The sequence below is a fragment of the Rana temporaria genome, chromosome 4 (genome assembly GCF_905171775.1).
Source record: "Rana temporaria chromosome 4, aRanTem1.1, whole genome shotgun sequence".
Taxonomy (NCBI): domain Eukaryota; kingdom Metazoa; phylum Chordata; class Amphibia; order Anura; family Ranidae; genus Rana; species Rana temporaria.
Window position 1 is genome coordinate 192674861 of NC_053492.1, and position 25838 is coordinate 192700698.

The window sequence follows — 25838 nt, forward strand, 5'->3', positions numbered from 1 at the left end:
CTGAATATTTTACTTCACATGCTAATGACCTGTTAGATCCTTTGTATTATTCGTTGTATATCATTTTCCCTAAGATGAGGAGAAATGCACTAATTATGCAGTGACATTTCTGCTTCATTAAATGTCATTTTTCACAAAATAAGACACGCTGAATACAGAAACGGGAAATACACGGGTCCTGGGCTGGAACATCATACCTAACCTTATTGTCATAATAGTTAAATATTGTTTCTGTATGATAATTAGTGCTTTGGATAAGACAGGAAATTACTCCAGATTTCTACAATAAGATTATTTTTATTTTTGGGTTTTCTAAAACCTACAACTTGTTCTCATAGTTTTCAATCCATTTCCCAGCATTCTTTTAGTTGTAGTAAAGAATAATCTGTAATCAGATTTTTCTGTTTTTGATTTTCATTGCACTTAAGCTTTAATCTGTTTGTGAAAGCTAATAATTTGGACAGGTATAAGCATATGTGAGTTTAACCACTTAAGACCCAGACCATTATGCAGGTAAAGGACCTGGCCCCTTTTTGCGATTCGGCACTGCATCGCTTTAACTGACAATTGCATGATCGTGCAACGTGTCTCCCAACCAAAATTGGCGTCCTTATAGATGAATGGACATTGCTGGATAAGCCCCCACCCACAGACCCCCACAACCACTGGGCAAGGGTTGTGAGGATGATGCCCTTTTCCCCATCAACATGGGGGCAAGGTGCTTTGGGGTGGGGCCCCAAAGCACCTATCCCCCCATTTTGAGGGCATGTGGCCTGGTACAGTTCAGGAGGGGGGGCGCTCTCTTGTCCCCCCTCATTTTCTGCGGCCTGCCAGGTTGCGTGCTCGGATAAGGGTCTGGTATGGATTTTGGGGGGATCCCTATGCCACTTTTTTTTACTTTTGGCACAGGGTTCCCCTTAACCACTTTAGCCCCTGAGGATTTGGCTGCCAAAAGATCCGGGCCACTTTTTACGATTCGGCACTGCATCGCTTTAACTGACAATTGTGCGGTCATGCAACGTGGCTCCCAAACAAAATTTCCATCTTTTTTTTCCCCACAAATAGAGCTTTCTTTTGGTGATGTGATCACCTCTGCGGTTTTTATTTTTTGCACTATAAAAAAAAATAGAGAGACAATTTTGAAAAAAAGCAATGGGGTAGATTCAGGTAGGGGCGCGCACTGCTACGGCGGCGCAGCGTACTGTTTTAACGCTACGCCTCCGTAAATTACTGGAGCTACGCTTCATTCACGAAGCATTTGATCCGTAATTGGCGGCGGCGTTTCGTAAAAGGGGCCGGCGTAAGCGCGCGTAATTTAAATGATCCCGTAGGGGGGCGTGGATCATTTAAATTAGGCACGTTCCCACGCCGAACGTCCCGCGCCATTCACGATCCACTTACGCAAACAACGTAAATTTCGAAAATCGCAACGCGGGAACGACGTCTATACTTACCATTGGCTGCGCCTCCTAATAGCAGGAGCAGCCTTACGACGAAAGCGACGAACGCAAACAACGTAAAACACGACCGCCGGGCGCGCGTACGTTTGTGAATCGGCGTGAGCATGCAATTTGCATACTCTACGCTGACAACTACGGGAACGCCACCTAGCGGCCAGCGTCAGAATGCAGCCTAAGATACAATGGCATAAGAGCCTCTTTTTTTTTACACTTTTTCTACATGTTTTGGAACATGCTTCTGTTATCCTGAAGAAGCCTGCCCTGAGTTATGGACCGTTTCTTCGTCACCCCTGGATATCATCATCCATCTTGCACGGTTTGTGCCCTCCCCTAATCCACACTCATTATAATATCACAGACTCAGGTTCTCTGGCATCATTTGAACTACAGTTTGTGCCACAACCACCCCCATTTCTACTGTAGCATTATTGGTAGTTGGTTGCTATAGCTGTGAATTGTGCATTGATTTATTGTATCCACAAATTCCTGCTCTACCCAAACCCACATCTCATCACTAATCATAACCTTTAGAAACAACATAGAACACATTTCTATTTGCATATCAATGTCAGAGGTCCTGGGTAGTGCAGGCCCATTCATGCCTACGTGTTGCAATAACATTACTATTATAATAGTGTTACTGCAATGTGTGCCAATGCTGGTCAACACACAACTATGTGTGAAATGCATTGTGGCCAATGCACAAACCAATGCAGCGCACCAGTATGCACACAGTTTGCGTTCTGCTGTAGAGCATCAGACAAAAAAAGGTCATGTACATTAATTGAGACCAGTATTTTAATTATCCTGCTGTGCTGTTCCAAGTTACCTATATCTATCTACAGCAAACTAGCACTACTGTTTGATTCACACATTTGCTAAAATAATGAGACCCATGGAGTGGGTCTCATCATATCCATTAATTGGTCTGTTGATCTGTGTTTGCTGCCCATTCATAATGATAGGGCTGCCTTACTATAACAAGCTTCACAAACGCATTGCATCAATGCGGTACAACAGACTTTATACAGTAGATGTAAATGTGATAGTCTTGGGACTTTTTACAGTATTAAGTATTTGCTGACAGCTTATACAATCAGCTACTTGCTGTTGCAGTTGAGGCCCTTTTTATAATTAAATGCACATTTTTTTGCAGGTAAACATTTTTTTGGACCCTGTAAAGCAAGCATTGCAACAGCAATCAGCAGATGGTGCCATGAGGGTCTCCAGCAGATCTGCCAGTAAATCTGCTTCCCCATACATCCCGTACGTGTAGCAGATACAATCTGACAGGATGCATGAACGAACTACCACGGTACTCCACAGCACCATGGTAGTTAATTGAAAACTATAAGCTAACAGCCGGAAAGGCTGCCGGACCTTGACGTTTTCCATGCACAGAGCACTGTCAATCAGTGACACGGCCAGAGAGGCAGAACCCTGCTCAGGCATGTTTTTTTTTTTTATTGTGACAGCTAGCGAGGACGGAGAAGAACCTCACTAGCTGTCACAGTGGGGATCCAGGAGGTCTGGGGGCTTGTGCATCTGTAACATGAATATGGGTGTAACATGTTACGAAATGTGATCTTATCCTTTAACGCATGTTGCATTGACACATAATGGCATGCACTACATTTTAGCCAAGAACTGACTTTAAAGGGGTAACTCCAATTTCACAAGGAAAAAATGCAATAAAAAAATAATAATATAGCCTATAAAATTGCAACACAAGTCAAATTGTTATTGAATGTTATTAAACTCCTCGTGCCCACGCTATAGCAGAAAGACGCTACAGTGCAAACCTAAATTGCCGGGAGGGCGTCCATGTACGTCCTCCCATGCATGAGCTGTCTTCCAATAAAAGCTGATCACGTGATGCAAACAGAAGCCGGTAATCAGCTTTTTTCCCCTCAACCTGACATCGTAAAAAAGCAGCTTACTGGCTTGTGTAAATGGGACAATGGTCCCACACACAGAGAGCTGCTTCATCAGTGCCCACCAGTGCCACCTACCAGTGCCCAACAGTGCCACCTACCAGTGCCCATAAGTACTACTAAGCAGTGTCCACTAGTGCCACCTACCAGTGCCCACCAGTGCTACCAATTAGTGCCCATCAGTGCCTTATCATCAGTGCCACCTATAAGTGCTAAGTGTATAAAGTAAATCTTTCGCGCTACTGTGAGTATATAGAAAAATGTGGAAGTATAAAACACAACTAAAGCTGCTGAATCTCGTGACGTTCACCGAACATAAAAAACCAACATAAGTAAATAAATGATTAGCGCTAAAGTTCAAACATACATTTAAATATTGTTGACACCGTGTGTCATACTGTCCATACAAAATGGCAAAACAGTGTGATACAAATGTGCAAAATCAGATTTTGCACGTTTGTATCACACTGCTTGCCATTTTGTATGGACAGTATGACGCATGGTGTCAACAATATTTAAATGTATGTTTGAACTTTAGCGCTAATCATTTATTTACTTACACCTATAAGTGCTGCCTATCAGTGTCACCTACCAGTGCCTATCAGTGCCCATAAGTCCCACCTATCAGTGACCTTCAGTGCCTCCTATCGGTGCCACCTAACAGTGCCAATCAGTACCACCTATCAGTGCAGCCTCATCAGTGCCTCCTGATCAGTGCCCACCAGTGCCGCCTCATCAGTGCCACCTATACGTGCCGCCTTATCAGTGCCTATCAGAGCACATCAATGAAGGAGGAAGATTACCTGTTTGCAAAATTTTATAACAAACTATGAAACAGTTTAAAACAAAAAGAAAACAGTCTTATTTTGTTTGTTTAGCAAAAAATAAAAATCCCAGTAGTGATTAAATACCACCAAAAGAAAGCTCTATTTGTGTGATAAAAATGTCATATGGGTACAGTGCTGCATCATTCAAAGAGTGACAGCACTTATGCTGCGTACACAGCATATCGTGTGTAAGCTGAAAATTAGCCTGCGCAAGATGCCCAGTAAGCAAGTGGTTAAAAAATTACTTTCCTTTTCAATCTGCAGCGCTGTAACTTTCTGTAAAATGCAATGCAATATGGCTACCTGGAGGTGTTCTGTACACAGATGGTGTACAGAATGCAACCTGAAAATTACGGCTTGCTGACTGATTTTCTCAGGGGGTCTGCGATACAAATCTGATTTTGAGCATCCCCTGCAACAAAAAATTTAATTTTTGATGAGGTACTCTCAAAGGGAAATCACATTCAAAACTACTCCCATACAAATTCATCCTGCACATGGACAACGACACACACCTACTGTATTTCTTCAGAATAACAAAAGGTAAGTAATCTGCAACAAAATGTGTTAAAATCCTTGTAAGGTACATGTACTTAACAAAAGTGGATGTACTCTTTAATGGCAAAGTGAAGATCAGCACAATGAAATACAGCATGCAGTACTTTATTCCAAAGCAATGCAACACAAAACATTGGTAGTAACAGACTCGATAGACAACAGATTGATGTTCATGCATTTTTCTTGCAATGTAAAATACAGAAAAATGCATGGTAGCGCATTTGATGGAAATGAGCCTTAGCCGCAACGTTATTCACCTTAACCAAAATAAAGAAAATGAACTCTAATGAAAATCAAAAGACAGAAAGAAAATAATATAGATACAATTAGCCGGATTCAGGTAGACTTACAATGACGTATCAGTAGATATGCCGGCGTAAGTCCGAATGAGCGCCGTTGTATATTTAAGCGTATTCTGGAAACCAGATACGCTTAAATTTGGCCAAGATACGATCGACGTAAGTCTCCTACGCCGTTGTATCTTATGTGCATATTTACGCTGGCCGCTAGGGGCGTGTACGTGGATTTACGTGTCGAATATGTAAATGAGCAAGATACGCCGATTCACGAACGTACGTACGCCCGTCGCAGTAAGATACAGCGTTTATGTAAGACATACTCCGGCGTAAAGATAAACCACCAAAAAGATGGCACAGCCCATGCAAGGTATGGACGACGGAACAGCCGTTGTATTTTACGTTGTTTGCGTAAGCGTACCTGAATGGGACTTGGCATAGGTTACGTTCATATCGAAAGCATTGAGCCGACGTTGTTTCGTAGGGAGTATTTGCGACGTGATTCTGAGCATGCGCGCGCATGCGCCGTACGAGCGGCCCTCATTTACATGGGGTCACGGTTAATTTAAATGTAGCCCACCCCCTACATGCCTACTTTGAATCAGGCGGGGTTACGCCGGCCCATTTGCGCTACGCCGACGTAACTTACGGAGCAAGTGCTTTGTGAATACTGTACTTGCCTCACTATGTTACGTCGGCGTAGTGCAAATGGGATGCGCTACGCCGGCCAAAAGATGCGCCATTGTATCTGAATCTGGCCCAATATATATATATATATATATATATATATATATATATATATATATATATATATATATATATATATATAGTATATATGCAACAATGTTTTTTTTTTTCTCTTCAATAATACAAAAAGCCTGTTTGGAATACATTTCCATCTACACAGATCACAACATACTAAAAAATTTGTCTTTCTAAACAGCTACTATCACACCAAGCCGAAGGTACACTAATATATTACATGGCTGTTTCTCTTTTTCTCAGCTGTATTGCTATACCAACATTGTTATTGTTTGTATACGATAAAAACAAGAATCTTCTGTGGCCTCTGCAACCTAATGCTCACAGATGCACTTTAGTGATCTATTAATACTTGAAAGTGTCCTTTCCCTTATGGCCTCCACCTCATTTCCCACCTCAAGGGCAGTTGAGACGCATTCAAGAAAGCTGTTCCGTCACATTTGAGAGCTGTGAAATATCTTCACCAAGATGATTCATTTGCCACCTCAGCAGTCTTTGCTGCAGAAATTGCGTCTGATGAAAATGCTGTAATTTTGAATATTCCAGTTTCTGTAGATGATGTCTTCTGGTAAATTACATTATTTGACCAATCCAAAATGTTGGGCTGGTTGGTTTAACCACTTGACAACTGGGCACTTAAACACCCTTAATAACCAGACCAATTTTCAGCTTTTGGTGCTCTCACGTTTTGAATGACAATAACTCAGTCATACAACATTGTAACCAAATGAAATTTTTGTCCTTTTTTTCCCACAAATAGAGCTTTCTTTTGGTGGTATTTGATCACCTCTGCGTTTTTTTTTTTTTCGCTATTAATGAAAAAAGAACGAAAATTTTGTAAAAAAATGAATTTTTCTTCATTTCTATCATATCATTTTGTAAAAAAGTAATTTTTCCTCATACATTTGGCCTAAAATGCATACTGCTACATATTTTTGGTAAAAAAAAAAAAAAATTTGGATATTATTTAGTCTGGGTGAAAGTTATAGGGTCTACAAGCTATGGTACCAATTTCTGAAAATTGAACAATTTGATCACACCTGAAGTACTGACAGCTTCTCTCATTTCTTGAGACCCTAACAAGCCAATAAAGTACAAATACCCCCCAAATGACCCCTTTTTGGAAAGTAGACATTCCAAGGTAGTTAGTAAGAGTCATAGTTAGTTTTTTGAAGTTGTCATTTGTTCCCACAATTCTTTGCAAAATTAAGATTTTTTTTTTTTTTTCATACCAATATTGTCATTATAACAGGTTATTTCTCTCACATGGCATGTATATTCCACAAATGACACCCCAAAATATATTCTGCTGCTCCTCCTGAGTATGGCGATACCACATGTGTGAGACTTTTACACAGCGTGGCCACATACAGAGGCCCAACACCGAAGTAGCAACTTCAAGCATTCTAGGAGCATAAATTACACATCTAGGGGGTTATCCACAAAGCCGCGGCGCAACGTAACTTTTCGGATTTAAGTTACTCCGCCGCAAAATTCCCAAGTTAGGTGCCGATCCACAAAGCACTTATCTGGAATTTTGCGGCGCTGTAACTTAAATCCGTCCGGCGCAAGGCGTTCCTATTCAAATGGGCGAGTCCCATTTAAATGAGGCGCGCTCCCGCGCCGGACGTACTGCGCATGCTCCGTCGGGTAAATTACCCGACGTGCATTGCACTAACTGACGTCGCTCCGACGTCATTTGCTTAGACGTTAACGTAAATGGCGTCCAGCGCCATTCACGGACGTCTTACGCAAACGACGTAGAATTTAAAATTCGACGCGGGAACGACGGCCATACTTAACATGGCTTAAGACAACTAGGGCTTAGCCCTAGTTTTACGCGGCGGAACTCGACGTAAACGACGTAGATTTAGAGCGACGGGTCCGTCGGAACGTTCGTGGATCGCCGTAACTGGTCATTTGCATATTCTACGCCGGCCGGAATGGCCTCGCCACCTAGCGGCCGGCCTAGAATTGCATCCTTAAGATCCGACAGTGTAATTCAATTACACATGTCGGATCTTCGTCCTAACTATGGGAAACTGAGTCTGTGGATCAGTTCCATAGTTAGGACCAGGGATACGACGGAGTAACAGCAGTTACTCCGCCGTATCTCTTTTGAGGATCTGGCCCATAATCTCTCACCCACCTATTACACTTTTGAAGGCCCTGGAGCACCAGGACAATGGAAACGCCCACAAAGTGACCCCATTTTGGAAAGCTAACACCCCAACGTATAATCTATGAGGCATAATGAGTCTTTTGAACAGTTCATTTTTTTCCAGATGTTCTTGGAAAATGTGGAAAAAAATAAAAACGCATTTTTTTTTACAGAAAGTTGTCCATTTATAGGATATTTCCAACACATAGCATGTACATAGAAAAAATTACACCCCAAAATATATTCTGCTGCTCCTCCTGAGTATGGCGATACCACATGTGTGAGACTTTTACACAGCGTGGCCACATACAGAGGCCCAACACCGAAGTAGCAACTTCAAGCATTCTAGGAGCATAAATTACACATCTAATCTCTCAACCACCTATTACACTTTTGAAGGCCCTGGAGCACCAGGACAATAGAAACGCCCACAAAGTGACCCAATTTTGGAAAGCTAACACCCCAACGTATAATCTATGAGGCATAATGAGTCTTTTGAACAGTTCATTTTTTTCCAGATGTTCTTGGAAAATGTGGAAAAAAATAAAAACGCATTTTTTTTTACAGAAAGTTGTCCATTTATAGGATATTTCCAACACATAGCATGTACATAGAAAAAATTACACCCCAAAATATATTCTGCTGCTCCTCCTGAGTATGGCGATACCACATGTGTGAGACTTTTACACAGCGTGGCCACATACAGAGGCCCAACACCGAAGTAGCAACTTCAAGCATTCTAGGAGCATAAATTACACATCTAATCTCTCAACCACCTATTACACTTTTGAAGGCCCTGGAGCACCAGGACAATGGAAACGCCCACAAAGTGACCCCATTTTGGAAAGCTAACACCCCAACGTATAATCTATGAGGCATAATGAGTCTTTTGAACAGTTCATTTTTTTCCAGATGTTCTTGGAAAATGTGGAAAAAAATAAAAACGCATTTTTTTTACAGAAAGTTGTCCATTTATAGGATATTTCCAACACATAGCATGTACATAGAAAAAATTACACCCCAAAATATATTCTGCTGCTCCTCCTGAGTATGGCGATACCACATGTGTGAGACTTTTACACAGCGTGGCCACATACAGAGGCCCAACACCGAAGTAGCAACTTCAAGCATTCTAGGAGCATAAATTACACATCTAATCTCTCAACCACCTATTACACTTTTGAAGGCCCTGGAGCACCAGGACAATGGAAACGCCCACAAAGTGACCCCATTTTGGAAAGCTAACACCCCAACGTATAATCTATGAGGCATAATGAGTCTTTTGAACAGTTCATTTTTTTCCAGATGTTCTTGGAAAATGTGGAAAAAAATAAAAACGCATTTTTTTTACAGAAAGTTGTCCATTTATAGGATATTTCCAACACATAGCATGTACATAGAAAAAATTACACCCCAAAATATATTCTGCTGCTCCTCCTGAGTATGGCGATACCACATGTGTGAGACTTTTACACAGCGTGGCCACATACAGAGGCCCAACATCCAAGAAGCACCATCAGGTGTTCTAGGGACATAAATTACACATCCAATTTCCTTACAATCTATCACATTTTTGAAGGGCCTTCATATTTCTAACACAGCATGTACATACCAAGAATTACACCCTAAAATACATTCTGCTGAGTAATGGGTAAAAAAAAGAAGATTACCTGTGGTTTTAGTAGTGCAATTGTCCACAGAAGGAGAGCCCCGATCCAGGCAGCAGGCAGGGACGTGGTCACTGGTCAGCGACAGTGAATGGAATTGTCCAGGCAGCAGGCAGCAGGCAGGAATATTGTCCATAGTCAGGCAAAATATTCGTCCTGGTAGGAACACGGTCCAAGTAGCGGGCCATGGGTAGGGGAATGGGGACAGGGGTAGAGGCTTCTCCCACCCAAATCTCTTTGAAGCCTCCGGGCAACCAGACCCTAATCCGGGAATGAGAAAACTAAAAAATTAGTTTTTTCATCCAGAAAAACAATTCTGGAGCCCCTCACATATGTGAGACCCCTGTGTTCCCACTAGTATAGCAGGGTAAAAGATCAATCCAAGGGGCAGGCAAAAAACGTGGTCAAACAGTCCAGGGTCAGTTCCAGAGCAGGCAGATGTAGGTACAGTTTAGGGTTAGGCAAAAGAGTGGTCGTATAACAAGCCAGGGTCAGTTCCAGAGAAGGCAGAGGTATGTTTAGGGTTAGGCAAAAGAGTGGTCGTATAACAGGCCATGGTCGATTCCGGAGAAGGCAGAGGTATGAGTGCAGTGGCATAAGGGGTGTGGGGGGAAATTACAGGAAATTAGAATTGCGTTTACCATACGTCCCCAATAATGAAGAAACGTATGGTAACGGCGGAAACATGTTCCAATACAGAGGCCTGGTTGGGAAGGACAATCGGGACAGTAATACACAGTGTCTTTTCGAATTCCTCTTCTGGAGCACACCCGGCACCTCTTCTGATTTCTGTGGCCTGTTTCAGGGGAGGGGGTTTTCTCAGGAAAGTGACGCTCGTGGAGTCTGCTCACAGAATCAGAGCGAATATTTTCCGGTGGGTTTTCAGGGTACAAAAGGGCGGTGATGACTTCTTCTTGATAGTCCAGATATGATACGGGGTTCTCTGATGACTTTTTGTAGATTACATAGGAGTTATAAAAGGCCAAACTAAAAAAATAAATGGACACTTTCTTGTACCAGTGGCGGGATTTTCTTGTGGGCAGGTAGGGTTCTATCATCTGGTCATTGAAGTCCACTCCCCCCCCATGAACAAATTATAGTCATAGATGCACTTTGGTTTTTGGATTGGGCCGGTTCTTTTGGGGACTTCCACACAGGTGTCGTCGTGGATTGATGTAAGCATGTGGACGTTCCGTTTGTCCCTCCACCTGACAGCCAATATCTCCTGGTTCCTCAATGCTGCAGACTCCCCTCGTCTGAGCTTTTGATCCACCAGTTTTTGCGGGAAGCCTTTCCTGTTGGGTCTTATTGTGCCACATGCTGGGGTATTCCGGAGGTAAAGACAGCGAAACAGGGGCAAGCTGGTGTAGAAATTATCCACATAAAGGTGGTATCCCTTTCCAAAGAGTGGATACATCAGATTCCAGACCACTTTTCCGCTGACTCCCATATACTCTGGACATTCAGGGGGATGCAGTTGGGAGTCCTTCCCTTCATACACCATGAATGAGTAGAGGTACCCTGTGGCTCTGTCGCAAAGCTTGTACATTTTGACCCCATATCGGGCCCTTTTGCTGGGGATGAACTGCTTGATGCCCAGCCTGCCTGAGAATTTGACAAGGGACTCGTCCACAGATATGTTCTGTTCAGGGGTATATAATTGGGGAAATCGTTGAGCGAAAAAATTTAGAAGTGGCCTAATTTTATATAGCTTGTCAAAAGCAGGGTCATTTCGGGGAGGGCACTGGGCGTTATCGTTAAAGTGGAGGAACCGCATAATTATTAAATATCGGGATCTTGGCATAAGGGAGGAGAAGAGTGGCATGTGGTGAATGGGTTTGGTGGACCAGTAGGAGTACAATTGTTTTTTTTTTTGAAAGTGCCATAGTAAAGGTTAGGCCTAAGAACATTTTAAATTCGTCCACGGCTAGTTCTCTCCACTCAAAGGGGCGGGCATATCTGGAACCAGGGTTACTTCTTATGTACTGTTGTGCGTAGAGATTGCACCGGGCCACAATGAAGGATAGCAAATCTTCGGTGAAAAGTAAATTAAAAAAATTAAGCATTGAAAAGTTTTCGGTGTTCACCTGGACACCTGGCTGGGCAGTGAAAGGGGGGATATTTGCTGCTCCGGAATTAGGGGGAAGCCACAGGGGGTTTTGAAGGCCATAGGGAAGGCTGGCATGGCCCCTTTGTTGCAGTGGCACAGCGCTTGAGGCGGACGGCACATCGCTTGAGGCGGACGGCACAGCGCTTGAGGCGGACGGCACAGCGCTTGAGGCGGACGGCACATCGCTTGAGGCGGACGGCACATCGCTTGAGGTGGACGGCCCTGCGCGTCTGGGAGTAGGCCGCTTCTCCACGCCAGCACCCCTTCTTTTCCTGGGCCCACGTTCCTCTTCAGATTCTGAATCCGACCCACTGTCTATAACGGGTTCATAGGCCGAATCCGAATCGGACAGAGACTCCTCGCTGCTCTCATCGCTCATGGCAAGTAGAAGATGTACGGCCTGCTCACCGGTAAAGAATTTTTTTGCCATACTGGTGGCTGGTGAGGCTGTACTGCAGAGCACTGTGGTGGCACTGATGGACACAGGTGGGCACTTATGTGCACTGTAGTGGCACGGGTTTGGCTCTGGTGGGCACAGGTGGCTCTGGTGGGCACAGGTGGCTCTGGTGGGCACAGGTGGCTCTGGTGGGCACAGGTGGCTCTGGTGGCTCTGGTGGGGCTCTGGTGTGCACTGATTAGCAGAAGGCGGCACTTATGTGCACTGTAGTGGCACGGGTGTGGCTCTGGTGGGCACAGGTGGCTCTGGTGGGCACAGGTGGCTCTGGTGGGCACAGGTGGCTCTGGTGGGCACAGGTGGCTCTGGTGGCTCTGGTGTGCACTGATTAGCAGAAGGCAGCACTTATGTGCACTTTAGTGGCACGGGTGTGGCTCTGGTGGGCACAGGTGGCTCTGGTGGGCACAGGTGGCTCTGGTGGCTCTGGTGTGCACTGATTAGCAGAAGGCGGCACTTATGTGCACTGTAGTGGCACGGGTGTGGCTCTGGTGGGCACAGGTGGCTCTGGTGGGCACAGGCAGCACTGGTGGGCACAGGCAGCACTGGTGGGCACAGGCGGCACTGGTGGGCACAGGTGGCCCTGGTGGCACTGGTGGCACTGGTGGCCGCAGGCGGCACTGGTGGGCGCAGGCGGCACTGGTGGGCGCAGACGGCACTGGTGGGCACAGGTGGCACTGGTGGGCACAGGCGGCACTGGTACGGCACTGTTTTGGCACTGGTATAGGACTGTTGTGGCTCTGGTGGCACTGGTGCGGCTCTGGTGACACTGGTGCGGCTCCGGTGACACTGGTGCGGCTCTGGTGTGGCACAGGTGGCACAGATGTGGCACTACTGGGCACAGATGTGGCACTATGGACACAGATGTGGCACTGATGTGGCACTTTAGGCACAGATGTGGCACTGATGTGGCACTATGGGCACAGATTTGGCACTGATGTGGCAATATGGGCACAGATTTGGCACTATGGGGCAATATGGGCACAGATTTGGCACTATGGGGCACTGGTATGGCTTGCAAAACTCACAGTTTATCTCCTCTTCTCTCTCGCTGATACTGTGTGAGGAGAGGAGAGGAGATAAACTTTCCCTGACCTTGTTGTGTTTACATTGTGATCGCGCCGTCATTGGACGGCGCGATCACATGGAAAAAGACCACTGTTACTGGTCAATTTCCCTGATCTGTGTAGCGCCGGGTCTCATAGACCCGGCGCGCACAGAATCTTCTGTGTGCGCGCCCGAGGCGGCGCGCATTGCTGCTTCTGCAGGGCGCCGTTAAATAACGGCAACCCCCAGTTAAGCAACCACCTTGCCGCCGTTATATGACGGCGGCTGGTGGTTAAGTGGTTAATAGCTTTTGTTGAAGCTGCTTCAGTGTCAGCAAAGAAAAAGAACAAACTGCCTCAAATCAAATCAAAAATGTAATCTAGGTTGTATTACAATTGTCCAATCCCTAATTGGTAGCTGTATTAGTATTCTTAATTTTTTTAGACCTTTGGCTTTTTTCTTTTTTTATTAATTTTTAAAAATGTAATTTTTTACTTTTACCTAGTGATCTGGCCAGTGACATACTTCCAGTCTTTTGGTGGCTCCACTCTTTATAGAAGCAACAGAGACTACAATGGGCAGAATCAATGTCAATCTGTGGATAGGGTAGTGCAAATTGAGATGGACTTGATTAACAAATTAAAACCAAGCTCCAACTACCACTATTTAAACAGTTACAGCAACAGTTGTTTTTTTCTTTTTGAATAAAGGTTTTACATATATAAATAAAAGATTACACTTTTGCTGGACAGTTTGGTATGTTATAGGAAGTTCAAAATCACAGACTTACTAGCAGGATCACCAGGTGACAATAATGGAAAAGTAAGTGTAGCGCCTGTGTACTTCCAAGTACCGGTGCTATTAAAAGTTAAGGGATAATCAGAGTGTAATTGACTCTGATTCTAATTGCAATTATTTGTTAGGGTCTCTGTTTCAGCTGGAGTGTGCTGTGGGTCCATTCTGTTGTTCCTGGGGTGCTATGCCACCCTGGGGCGACGGGTGGCACCAGTGGAGTCCAGGCTGGGGTGCCTTTTACCAGCAGCCAATCGTGAGGGAGTTTCTCTCGCGGGGCATGCTGGGGAAGGGTATTTCTGGAGCAGATGGCATTAAGGCGGGGTTCTTGTTCCTGGTGTGGCACCCACCTTCAGGGTGACCACACATCATGGCTCCCCAGTGAGATGGCCTACCAGGCCGGGGTGCACGTGCCACGCGGTGTTCCTGGTTCCGGGACCATGTTGGCCGGGAACATTTAAAGCTGTGACGGGGCCCCAGTAATGGACTGGGTCCCCAATTCTGAGAAGATCCCAAGCAAGATAGCTGTTAGGTGGGGAGTCCGCCTGAGGGGAGACAAGAGAGGCTGGCGACCCAACAGGGCCTCAACAATCCATCGGGGATCAAGGTAACCGGACACTGAGAGGTTGGAAGTTAGCCACCTGTCAGTCGGTAACCTAACTGAAAACTACCTGAGGAAGATTCAGGCGCAAATTCTACCAAGAAGGATTGTCTCCATGATCTAAGTTCTAGGGAGGGTCTGTGGCAGAGATCCTTCCCCTCAAAGTTTCGAGTGATATTCTGGCTGCCAGGTCGGTGTGAGAGGCCTGTCCAGGTACACTAAACCCACTCCGGCTGGAGTGGCGACGAAAGTGAAGTATCGTTGGAAGCAGGACTGTTTCCGTATCGTTAGGCCTGAATCTGCTATTTCTTCTCCTCATACTTCTTTGCTAACTACCTCAAGTTTTACTGTTTACCGTGTTGGGTAAAATAAAAGCACAAGAAAGGACACCTGCTGTGTGGACATTCCATTGCTTTGGCTCTCATAAACTACCCTAGATGGCGGAGTCACAGAGGTAACATGCCACCCAATCTACGTATAACCAGCAGCTCCTTCGGGGGTGAGCGCTACATAAGTCTAAAAAAGGAAAACTAATGTAGCCTTCACATTTAAGAACTGGTAAACTGCAATATATTACATTTTTGCTTTTGGGTTTGGATACACTTTAAGGAAAAAAAAAAAAAAGATTTTTGCTGGGATGCAGCATGAGACAGCTTGGGTAACAGATTTAGCCTAATAAGAGCTGCCAACTGAAAGAGTTCAGAAGAACACTTTCTTCCATCTTCTCAGTACTCCATGCACTGGTAAGTGTTTCATGATTTAGAAGGAACAGAAAAAAATACATATTTTCAGGGACCGTATATTACATTATCTAATATACTTAACATGTGTATTGTTTGATACAGGTTTATTTTTAATTTATTAAGAACAATCAAGGCAAAATTACATATGTTTTATATATATATATATATATATACCGTATTTATCGCGGTATAACGCGCTCCTGCGTATACCGCGCACCCCCAAAGTGACCCCCAATCCTGTGGAAAAAAGTTATTTTTGTACTTACAGTTTTGGTGTCTTGCGCGGCGTCCATCGGCGGCCTCGTCGGGTCCGGCGTCCTTCTGCGGCTTCGGGTGTCCTCTTCGGCGGGTCCGGCGTCCTTCTGCGGCTTCGGGTGTCCTTCTGCGGCGGGTCCGGTGTCCTCTTTGGCGGGTCCAGTGTCCTCTTCGGCGGGTCCGGCATCCTCGCGTCCTCCCCGCTCGTTTCCCGCGCCAAGTTTTGAATACTGCGCCAGCATATACCGAGCGCAGTACACTCGGGCAGGCTCGGGCAGGCTCGGCAACTGTCACGCTCGCGTCCTGTACGTCCAGGACGTGACCGCGGAAGAAGCCGAGACTGGCCGACTATACCCGAGCGTAGGTTAGGATGAAGGAAAAAAGCTGGGACAGCCGCACTCCAAAAAAACTCCTCCTTTAATTAAAAATCACAAAATACATGCCACAGCAAAAAACAGCACAACAAAAGAAAAGCTGACGTTTCGCACTATGCCTTAGTGCTTTTTCATAGCTCAGTATATGTCGGCGCAGTATTCAAAACTCGGCGCGGGAAAGCGGGTATCGGCGTATATCGCGCACCTACGATTTTGCCCTGATTTTCAGGGCAAAAAAGTGCGCGATATACGCCGATAAATACGGTATATATACCGTATTTTCCGGCGTATAAGACGACTTTTTGGATGCAAAAAAATGCATCCAAAGTCGGGGGTCGTCTTATACGCCGGGTACGGTCTCCGTGCAGCTGCGATCGTCATAATTTCAAAGCTGCGCGCCGTCTTCTCAGCGCGTCCTCGCTGTCCTGTGATAGGCGGAACAGAAATCTTCCCAGCAGCGCCTCTGTTCTGTTTTCCGCCTATCACGGATGCCTTCTCATCCTCGGACGAGATGAGAAGGCATCCGTGATTGGCGGAACATAGAACAGAGGCGCTACTGGGAAAATTTGTGTTCTGCCAATCACAGGACACGCTGAGAAGACGGCGCGCGGCTTTGAAATCATGGACGCTCGCAGCAGACGGAGACCGTACCCGGCCTGCAAAACGTGAGTGATGGCACAGTGGGGGGGAAAGTGGGGACATGTAATGTTATGGCATGCAATGTGATGGCACTGTGGGGGCATGCAATGTGATGGCACTGTGGGGGAAAGTAATGTGATGGCACTGTGGGGGCATGTAATGTGATGGCACTGTGGGGGCATGTAATGTGATGGCACTGTGGGGGCATGTAATGTGATGGCACTGTGGGGGCAAGTAATGGCACAGTGGGGGCATGTAATGGCACAGTGGGGGCATGTAATGGCACAGTGGGGGCATGTAATGGCACAGTGGGGCTTGGAAAAAAAGGGGGTAGTCTTATACAGTGAGTATATCCCAAAACCAAAATTTTTCCTGGAAAATTAGGGGGTCGTCTTATACGCCGAGTCGTCTTATACGCCGGAAAATACGGTATATATATATATATATATAAATGTGTATGCTGTTAGCTGGATAAAAGACTTGTTATGGAAACATTTTTGATTGAGACCCTAAAAACAGAAGTTAATACTGCAGCTGCAGGAACAAATTCGAATTCACAGGAGGCAATCACTGTGTGTAAAATGTCCGTTCAGTGTCAAAATGTATTATTACATGTTATTTTATACATAGATAAAAAAAGGGTGGTGTAAGATGTTATTAAAAACTATCAAATAGAAATATGTTATTAAAAGCTAGCAAAAAAGGAATATATTATTAAAAGCTAGCGAATAGAACAATTGCAAAAGTAAAACCTTGAGAGGGGAGGGGGGGGGGGGTAGAGACAGAGAGAGCTTATAGCATAAGATGTGTCTGTGTGTTAGGTGAAGGTTACAGAACACATTTCAACAGCGTGAACACAATGGAGTCTCTTGTGCTTAAATGAACAATACAGTGAATGTCCATGTCAGACTACATAATATTTCATAAGTATGGAAAACAAATATTTTTACAAGTATTATTACAGGTCATAACTAATAAGATAAGCAAAGAGAGCATATACCAAAGCATTATCATTTCCTAGGCTCTAGTCAGCCCTACTGTATATATTGCAGTAACAAGCAGTACAAAGTTAATTTCCTCACGCATACCGAATGTGTGGTGTCATTGGATTTACAGTATATATTCTAAATCATATCTCATGGCACCTGATTAATACACTTCACCTCATGTGTGTTTTAGCACACCTCGATGCACAGATGTTAACAGATGTGCTTTGGTGAAAAATGCTACAAATCTGGTAAAAATTTCATAGTAGTGTACTTTAACCCATCCAAAATGGGAGGAATACCTCATGGTAATGCAGTGCAACACAGAGGAAATGTCTATATGGATCCACAATGAACGTTTTAGGAAGATGGAAATATATAGTAATATACAAGCTTTTATGGGCTATAGTATGGAGATCAACATTCTAACTTTGCTCTACTGCACTTTGCCACATTTTAAAGTTTCCTCAAAAGCTAAAAGGGAACGAATTGGCAACAAATCCTAAATATATAGGAAACAAAACAAAATGATTCACCATGGAAAAATTTTGTCACTCCAACTTCGCACAATTGCAAACAGTTGCTTATGGTAGGTTTAGGCTTACATCAATATTTTTTTTTAATTTGATGAGGAAAAATGGTGGTGTTTGTTAATGGTAAATTACATCTACAAAATATATATTTTTTAATTCTTGATCTTTACTGAAAGAGTATTTTGATACAAATAGTAACAGCCAGAAGAATACAGATCTCTGTGCACTTAATGCCATTGGTCACCAATTGGAGTATGGATCAGGTAAAGGGAGGCATTAAAAAGACATTTTTAAGAGTGAATATAAACTTAAAAGGGTGAGTAACAGGCATGCTTTATCTCCTGAAAATACAATACCAAAATTGCATCTTGAGAAGAAAAAAAAAACTGGTGGTATGGAACAAGAGAAGATTGGTTGTTCCCAGATTTAAAAAAAAAAAAACGGTTTAACCGTGTTTCTGTTGTACTTGATCCAGCATGGCAAATTTTGTTGGAATATGGTGTTTTTGCCTTGACGTTGTTCAAAAATTTGCTCAAAAGTAGCATGTGTGTTTTGAAAGTTGATAGCTGTAAAGGAAGATGGAGAAGTATCCAACCTTCAGGCATTTGCCAAAGCTCTTCTGGCTGCGATCAGAACATGGGTGGTGAAGACATGGAATTTGCTCAGCTGTTTATCCAGCCCAATGCCAAAAAGAGCTGTTTCAGGAAACATTGGATAGGTTATCCCAGTGGTGGAGGAGATGAGGTCAGATATCTCTTTCCAGAAGGTTGAGATTTTCAGGCAGTACCACCATATGTGGCTGATAGTTCCCACGCAGTCGCACCCACACTTCCCCCCACATAATGGTGAGTGGGTGCCGGGAAGTGATTTGCTAGTAGTTGTGGTGTGAGGTAGCACCTGTGAAAGATTTGTAGAACCATTTCCCAGGGTGATATACTTCGGGATGCTTTCCTTGGTCGTTGAAGTGCTTGACAACATTGCTGCATTGTGTAAGTTGCTCCTAAGTCATGTTCCCAGGAAACCATAGCTGTCAGTTTGTCCAGGAGCACCCTAGTGCATAGGGCTGTATAGATCAGGGAGATCCCTCTTTTGGTTTTCAGAAGAGAATATAGAATAAATTAATTTTGGACAACTCCCCTTTGTTTTAGGAGGGACAAGAGATTCTGGTAAGGTCTTGGAAGGAGAGCATTCATTGTTGCTTTATAGTTGAGCGACAAGGTTGAGACCACATCTTTTCCATGAAGAGATATCCAGGTCTGGGATTACTAAAGGTAGCGATGAAAGTGGAGTGTTTGAATCAATTAGCTTGTGGTTATTTCCTGCATTCTTTATGATGGAAATTTAAGTCTGGAGAGTAGCGTACGCTGTTCCCAGGAAGGGTCCGGAGAGTTAATGGGTGAGCCTATAAGCTTCTAGCATCGCCTGAGAGAGCATGCTGTTCAATTTTTTGTCTGGTCTAAAACAGAAGCTGTATAGCAGTGGTCCCCAACCTTTTTGGCACCAAGGACCGGTTTGTGGAAGAATATTTTTCCAAGGCCCGGTAGGAGGAATCGCAATGTGTTGCGTTAGCGGTTAGTGCGGGAACCCTGCAAATGCATTGCGGGTTCCCGCATCACATGTTTTGCGGCAGTTCACATTGCCCGATGCGAACTGCTGGGAGTGTCATTTAAAAGTTAACAACACCCCCAAATCAGTTCGCATATCGCAGTGCGATCTGCAAACTCGGACAGGAATCGGATCGCATGGGTGTGAACACCCATGCGATGCGTTTCTGCTACGAAAAAAAAAGGGTCATGTGCGAGTTTGATGTGAATTCAGCCATACAATTTTTATGGCTGAAATCCCATCGCACAGAGATCGCATGTGATGTGCACTGCAGTGCGGTGCAAATCACATCCGAACTCTGACATTGGTGCAGTGTGAACCGGCCCTAAATGTCCCAGTGTAAAAATATTATTAAATGTCCCAGTATAAAAAAGATTAAATGTCCCAGTATAAAAAAAATGATTAAATGTCCCAGTATAAAAAAATTATTTAATCGTTTTTTTTTATACTGGGACATTTAATATTTTTTTTATACTGGGACATTTAATGTCCCATAATAAAAAAAATATTAAATGTCCCAGTATAAAAAATAATAATAAATGTCCCAGTATAAAACAATATGCATGTCCCTCCGCAGTGCCCACTGTACTTACAGTCTCAGGGCGGGAATGTGAGGGGAGCCGTTTGCTTGCGGGAATGCATAGAGGGGGAGGGCGGAGAGATGACGTAATTCTCTCTCTGCTCTCATCGGACGGCTGCGACGCTGTGTAGCGTAGCCTTGCAGCCCCGTATGTTAGGGCGGGACAGCTTGTATTATGTCCGCTCCCTGATTGGCCAGGAAGATCAGTGTAACAATAGCGAATTTTCATTCGCTATTGTCACACAATGGGCGGGCTCGGGAGGGCAATGCTCTGCGCCTCGGCCGCCACAGTGAAATTATTAAAAGTTCCTCGGGCGGCCCGGTACCGTTTGATCCACGGACCGGTACCGGACTGCGGCCCGGGGGTTGGGGAACACTGCTGTATAGTATTAAGCTAGATCAGGAGCGCCCTATCCTGCATGGATGACAAGTGTGAAAATGGGCTTCCTTCGCACTCTTACCCTTTTATCTGACCATATGAAATTGTTCATTATTTTGTTCAGGGTCTTGAGGTTGATTGTTGGTATCGGGAGGGGAATTGTTCTAAAGAAATACAGCACATGCAAGAAAATGAACATTTTAGCCGAGTCCATACCAGACCCTTATCCAAGCATGCAGCCTGGCAGGTCAGGAAAAGGGGGGGGACAAGCGAGAGCCCCCCTCCTGAACCATACTAGGTCACATGCCCTCAACATGGGAGGGTGTGTGCTTTGGGACAGGGGGGGTTCCCGACCCCAAAGCACCTTGTCCATATGTCAATGGCCTCTTCCGGACAACCCTTGGCTGTGGTTATCGGAGGTCTGTGGGTGGGGGGCTTTAGCAAGGGGGCTCCCAGATCCCACCACCCATGTGAATGTGTATCAAAAAGTAAGAAAAACAGGACAAATCCTTTATTAAAAAATAAAAAATAGTGTTCTTCAATGTAAATCCACCATCAATCATGATGCCCAAAAATAAAACAAAAAAACCGCGCTGCCACAACACAGTCCCCATTGATAACGTCCAATAGGACGAAACGCGTCTGGAGGCAGCGTCAGTGACGTCACCACGCCTAGGAGGAGGGCTCCTCAAGCCGGCCGGCTTTTACCTGTTTGTTACACGCTGTTTTTTAACTTCTTAAGTGTAAGTACACTCTTGTTTTAATAGATTTTTTATACCTTACGGTATCACGCTATTGCGTCCCTCTCTGTTTCCCGCTACATGCAAATTGGACCGCTTTATTACCGCTGCTCTGCTGACGGGTTGTGTTTGCGTCTTAAACCGCAATCACTCATCATTTTCCATTTGAGGCTGAAATCTGGTTGATAACCTCGGAGTGTCCTAGTCCAGGGGATTAAAAGGCCGTGGCTGGGCTATAGCCAATTGCATCAAAGGCTTGCCATCTGGTAAGCTGCTATATGTCTCTGGTGGTGGGATAACACAGATTGCATGCATGTCACCAGGTGCATTGAAAATTTGACCAGCTATTGTCCCTACATGCAAATCAGCCTTTGATCTTTTCACCTGAATTATTTGTCTGATGCTGCTTGGAATTCACTACTCCTCTCATTGTTTATAGACTTTTTTAATGTTACAAAATAATTTGTTTTAATTTTGGGCGCAGCTTTTCTATATTGTAATCATGATGCCCGATGGATCCAAAAGTGACTCAAAGCTTTGTCCAATCAGGGAAAAGAATGCACCATGCAGTGCTCAGTGCATTGCAGGGTGTTCATCGGGCAAACACCCAGCGAACACCCTGCAAATTCAGGTGTTCGGCTAACGGCCAAACAGGCAAATGTAAGGCCCAAACTCATTCTCGGGCCAAACCATTCGCCCATCCCTACCTGGCATATGTCTGCAAAAATTGCAAAGCGGCAGAATGGTTTTGGTAATGATTTTAGCTTCCTGGTGGTTGACATGAGTTTGTCCTTGATGCGAAAAAAGTGTATTCATGCAATAACGTCACGTGGTACTGAAGCTGGGAGATAGCTTGGTCTTACAAGGCATTGTGCCCGATCAATGAGGAGATCCTGCTTGGAGACTGATGGTAGGATCTTTTTGGGGCTTTCAGGTAGCCGATTAGTATACCCCTACATTTTTAATTGTTCCTTCAGGATATATCTTTGAGGTCTGCTACCTTGTCTTTAAGTCACTAAATTACTAGTGATTGATCCTGGTAGGTATCTACTAGGTCGTTGTAAGCTGATAACATTTCTCCAACTTTTGACTCTAGAGCATCCATCTGTTCGGCAATCTGTGTCTGTGTATGGCCAATTGCTCTGTCAGTGTTGGATTGAATGTCCTTATTGAGGGACTGAAGCATGTGTTTAAGTTCTAAAGCAGACGCAGGCTTGGCTGAAGCAGGGAATTCCTCAAGCAGAGTTTTAGGCTCTATGAGCAGCGGTGTGCAGGGGAAAAGTTCAACTTTCTACTCACATTTGCCTTGGAGTATGGGGATTGCAGTGGTGAAGGGGCTGGATGCTTGTTGGGGTCTTTCTGAGGTGACTGAAGGTCTGTGATGTCCTCAGAGAGCTCTGGGTCCTCCTGTGTGTCTATGTTCATGGGAACACATGGTCGTTCAGCTGGAGCTGCCGTGTTCTGTGTGTTGACTCCATCTTGGATCTTCTGCTCGGACGGTCTGGGGAAGAGGTCTGTGAGCTTGCGGGGCTGCATGGGAGCAGTTTTTTCTCTGCGAGGTTCCTCTTTGTTTAGGGTAACTCCTTTCTCAGGCTCCGCGGCTAGGACACGCCCCCCTACAAAATCAATTTTGCTGAATAATTTTCATTTATGTCAAAATATAGTGTACATTAGTGAAACTTGTAGGAGGGATACAGTATTTCTTATGAATTTAATGTCAAAATATATATTCAGCTAATGTATGAATACATGTACCATGTTAAACTGTACTGTATGTACTATATGTCAGGTATACTTGAGGAGAATTGTTCTTAGTTCTATGAAGATAGTGGTGTTAATAGCTTAATTTATTCCTCAAAAACTCATTGCACTCAACAAGCATCTCAGGTAAATGCTTGGAGGATTAAAGTTGAGTGCTTGACCTGCACAGAATGGGATAGTAGTGTAAATGCACATCTTTCTCTTCTATGATATACTTTCAGGAATTTCCTGTAACCATGCAGGGATGTAATATTACAGTAGTTAATTCACTGCTCTGACCTTTATCACTCCCGCCATTGTGCATCATTTTAAGCTATTATTAATAATAATCAAGATATGATGACCTCAATTTCTCTAGGACTATGCCAGACAAATGATATAGTGTTGTTTTCTGAACATCCCAATGACTGCATAATCGAGATCATTAATTTAACTGGACAATGCAAACTCACTCCCTTATTTATATGAAGAGTCACAAAGCCAACAAGGAAGAAATTATTTTTCTCTTACACTATTCTGTCTCTTGGTAGAAGTTTGTTTGAACAACATAGTTTAAAATATTTCCATTACCATATACAGCATCTTCTTTTTTTTAAATAGTAGAAAAAAAGATCATTATGGCACAGAGATCTCACCCCTGGGGTCATCAATAAGTATGGTGGGTGTTTCAGTTTTCTAGCTTCCACCCAATTAAAATGTGTTTTTTTTTTTTACCATGTACTTAGCCTTTAATATTTCTGTAAAAGCAAATTCTACACTGCCCTGAATAAGAGCTCTGCTCATATTTGAATGGATAATGTGTGAAAAAAATATCTATAACATGAGTCATCTCTTTCTTTATGTTCTATATGTCTAAAGGCCTGTTGGGGGCACTATTAGACCCTGTTGCTATGAGTTAACACTAGGGGGCGATCAAGGGGTTTACTGTGTTCCCTAGAGGGTGTTCTAACTGTATGGAGATTGGAAGTGAGTGGAGGAACTGACAGATCGACAGAGCCTTTCCTCTCCTCACAGAACAGGGATGTGTGTGTTTACATTGCGACTGCCGGCCACGCGCATCGGCAGTGCAGATATCCCGCTTAAAGGGACCGATGTACAGCTACGGCGGCTTGCGGGATCATGCCGACCTGCCACAGTATAATGACGGTGGCAGGTCAGCAAGTGGTTAAAATCACTGCTCCTATAAAAATTCTCTTTTAAAAAAAAAAGGTGTTACTCAGGTCCCCAATCCCTTTTTATGGCTGTCCGTCAAGACACTGGACGATCCTCGACCCAAATTAAGGCCCTTACTGGTGCTGACTGCAGCCCCATAACCATCAGACGGCATCTGAGACTGAAGGGCTTTAAAAACAAAAAACGTCTTAAAAAACCTTGTCTCCTTGAACGCCACAGAACTGCTCGTTTGGACTTTGCAAGAGAGCACCAAACATGGGACATTCAAAGGTGGAAGAAAGTTTTATTCTCTGATGAGAAAAAAATTAACCTTGATGGTCCTGATGGTTTCCAACGTTACTGGCATGACAAACAGATCCCACCTGAGATGTTTTCTACGCGCCACAGTGGAGGGGGCACGGTAATGGTCTGGGGTGCTTTTTCCTTCAGTGGAACAATGGAGCTTCAAGAAGTGCAGGGGCGTCAAATGGCCGCTGGCTATGTCCAGATGTTGCAGAGAGCATTCCTCATGACTGAGGGCCCTCGTCTGTGTGGTAACGACTGGGTTTTTCAACAGGACAATGCTACAGTACACAATGCACGCAGGACAAGGGACTTCTTCCAGGAGAATAACATCACTCTTTTGGCCCATCCTGCGTGTTTCCCTGATCTAAATCCAATTGAGAACCTTTGGGGATGGATGGCAAGGGAAGTTTACAAAAATGGACAACAGTTCCAGACAGTAGATGGCCTTCGTGCGGCTGTCTTCACCACTTGGAGAAATGTTCCCACTCACCTCATGGAACCGCTTGCATCAAGCATGCCGAAACAAATTTTTGAAGTGATCAACAATAACGGCGGAGCTACTCATTACTGAGTTCATGTTTGGAAGTTGGATTTCTGTTTTGGGGGGGTTTAGTTTTGTTTTGGAGGTGTGGTCCTAGACGTTTGATCAGCTGAAAAACAGCCTGTTTCAGTTTATTCGTTGTTTTCATTAAATAGAATGCTCAAAAAATGTTTTGTCTCACTCTCATTTCTTCTTGTTGCATGTTGAAGCTCTACTTGGAACCTTGTTAAGATCCAACAATGTAAAATATGATTTTTTGCCATTTTTCAAGTGGTCTTAAACTTTTGATCAGGACTGTATATATACACACACACACACACACACACACACACACACACACACACACACACACAATGTCCTCAGGCTGCCTGTGTTAATTGTGCAATGTTTACTCCTTAGTGCCCATCAAATGCAGCTTGATCAGTGCCCATCAAATGCAGCCTTACCTGTGCCCAGCAATGTGGCCTGATTAGTGCCCAGCAATGCAGCCTTATTAGTGTCCAGCAATGCAGCCTCACCAGTTCCCAGCAATGCAACCTAACCAGTGCCCATCAATGCAGCTTCACCAGTGCCCAGAA